Genomic DNA, 3,365 nt, shown 5'->3' on the forward strand with positions numbered 1-3,365 from the left:
AGCACATACTATGTGCACTGTCCTAAATCAACCAACAAACAGTCTAAATGCACATGCATGTATTTGTTTTCAGCCTTGTTATTGTGTGAATGATAAAAATAAAGCTAAGCGCAAATCTGAATTATTTTCTAAAGCAACAATTACTAACAAGTTTCTTTTCAAAACAAAATGAGGACAATGACAACACTTTGCGATTTGGAATTGAAAACTTGCTTTCGACACTAGAAAAAACTACTAATTTAGATCAAATACAAGAGTAACAGTGTAATCGACTATCAAGAACAATCAGATTCTCTTCTATGACTGAAAAGGACACTTGCGACACTTTCAAATCAAGAAACAACAGTACAATTACGCTACTTCTTTGTAAAGGAGAACTGAAAATGACTCAAAAATACATAAAACATTTACAGTTCTTTGCACAATGGAGGCGGAATAACAGCAAGGAAAGGGGTTTCAAACAGAGGTGTACTAACTACAGGCAGCAAAACTCCTCAATAGAGCTGAAAAGAGTGAACACAGAAACCAAAAGTTAGGAACAAGGCCTTGTCTGATCAGCGCACCAGTAACACAGTGAAACTGAAATACAACGCACCTACTACACTCGGGAGGTGCGCTGCATTTGAAGTTCACAGAACAGACAATGCGCCGGACCAGGGATGAGACTTTGATTGGATTCCGGGTCACAGTTTGCAGTTCAGTTCAGGGATTTAGCCCAAGCAAGTGGTAATCAATAAATCAATCACAGGGGTAGATCTAAGGAGGTTACTATAGCCACCACGAGGGAAATTAGAAAGCTTGAAAATCAATTGTTTAATTCATAAACAAAACCCGGAGATTGACTAAAGCAACGTTGATCTACTTTTCACTTGCATAGCAAATGCAGTTCGAAGGCTAGCTGGCTTGACTTCAGGCTCCATCTGTAAGTTTATAAAGTAAACAAATGTAGATGAACAAACAATCTAGTCGATCCCCAGCGGAGTCGCCATTTTGTTGTCGGGAATAGTGTCTATGCAGAGCTGCTAATACCACTAAGGCTGGTAGCTACCTTAGAAACAAACACACTAAAAACTACTTTCGCTTTCCTTTATGAGAAATAGATAAGAGAAGAATAAGGAGACCAACCTCTCTCTTGCGCTTGGTTCCTTGCTCGATTCCTCTCTCTTCTGGTAGGTCTTTGCCACTCGCTTCCTTGTCTACCCAGCTTCAAAGAGTACATGTAGAATCAAAGCAGCATAACACTATCCAAGAACATAGATCTATTATCATAAACAATATAGGATCAGATGTACATTGACCATACAAATGCATAAATAATCAACCATACAAGAATATGGAGGAAATCTTGAATAGCTTTATTGATAATCAAGAAAGAGCAAAGAGAATTACAACCGATTGTTCTGACCCAGCATCATCCTCTCATCAAGTAAGCCCTTCTTCACCTCATGAAAAGCTTAGATCACCCAACACTATGATATTGCACCAAGAAACCAACAACACTTCCTTACAAGATACAAAATTCCAGCCTCTGGATCTCTGGGATGAGGAATCCATATATAGATGTCTGCAAGGGAGGTGAGTCAGCTTTTGAGATTTTATTAGTGTCTTCCCTCTAATAGTTCTTGATTCCACTTGGAGTTTGATGATCTCTTACTCATCCCTGGTCGAATTCAGAGAGGCGAGTGTCACAGGAGAAGTTTCTGGAAAATTCCATGCTTCTCCACCTTGCGGATTGACCCTGCCATTTGTCCCTTCTCGCCCATCACACCCCATAGAAGGGATTTTTGACATGCATCGCACCTACTATGTGTATTTAGGTGGGATGCAACGCATTTTGCCTATGGAGCAGGTGAAATTGTCCAGTTTTGACCAGTTCTGAGTAGTTTTTCATGGAGAACTTCTGGGAGATGTTCTAATTAGTTGACCTTGTTCTTCTAGGGGTTGGAACAACACCTTTAGGGACTTAGGAGCCCTTGGTTTATGGACATTCATGCTTGGGGTTGCAGTTCCCAAAAATGTCTATAATAGTATGTGTACATGGTTGAGGAGAAGGCACTGGGTGTTTGTCAAGTATGGCAACTCATATGCAGTGCGTATGGAATAAGAACAAAGGTAGAAGATAAGGATTGATTAAAGGATAATTATCAGTATTTTACTTCAATTTTATTATGCACGTGAGTTATGATTATGGTCCATGATGATTAAATGTGATATATTAGTATGGTTTATGATGATTACATGTGATCTATGATTATGCTTTATGATGATTACATGTAATCTATAATTCTCATTTATGATGGTTACATGTGATTTATGATTTTGATCTATGATGGTTGTGTTTTGAGCTAACATATTGTGATATGTTTATACACGATGATTTGATCAAATATTCTAGTTTGACTTGTTGTGACGGGAAGTAAACAAGATTGAAAGTGTACCTTATTATTGAGCTACCAATGAGGTATGATGTGAAGTTATTCCAATTTATTTTCAATCTAATGGAAATTATGTGCTTGGAAGAGGAATCCATGAACATGCCTGGTTGGGTGGTTAAAATCAACTGCAAGCATTATCAACAACACAAAAGGAATTAGAACATGCAACAATATGTTGGTAAAGCACTTCAAGAGTAGGCCCATTGTGGGACACTGGTAACTAATAGTGTTCATTGATTGCCATGATCATGCTACTACTGGTATGATGGTTGGAGGTTGGTATATGCCTTAGTTGTTTGAATTTCCAATGTGAGGAAGCCTTTCCAATGGATGTATTTCTTGAGATAGGGGATGCCGAGGAACTTGGAAGGTGAGGAATGCATGAAAGTGGGTGATCGGATTGCGCTAGAGGCTGTGTAGCAGAGAAGGGAAGGTCGGGGATATATTTCTTTTGGTTATGGGCATTCGCAGATGGAATTAGATGCACATTGGGAGTGCACTTTTGAACAATAAGTTGGAAACGATTCACTGAGAGGAAAACTGGTGCATGATTATAGCACTATACACTGGATGAAACTTTGACTGTGACAGTGGATTTTAGAATTCCTTGAAAGGAGGTGAATCCTTGTATTACTTTGAGGGTGGAGGTGTGAACCTCTAGATTACCTTGTTGATTGATACATGCATCATATCATTTTATTTCCTCGTTTAGAAAATGTGCATATGTGTGCTTGTGGTTATTGTAAATATCGTAAAGAGCTATGTTATAAATCTCCAGTATGTGGTATGTTTGTCATGTTTTCATGATGTTTTTCCTTGAGAAGGTCATTCATTTTAAATACTGCAACGAGCTAAGTTATAAAGCTCCATAGGAAGTATGATTATTTTTCAGCTATTTTGTTGAGGTCATGGTGTGGTCTAGCACTGAGG

Source organism: Pinus tabuliformis, chromosome 7 (assembly GCF_031772625.1).
Source record: "Pinus tabuliformis cultivar Carrire ecotype Pingquan chromosome 7, CPIR1, whole genome shotgun sequence".
NCBI lineage: Eukaryota > Viridiplantae > Streptophyta > Pinopsida > Pinales > Pinaceae > Pinus > Pinus tabuliformis.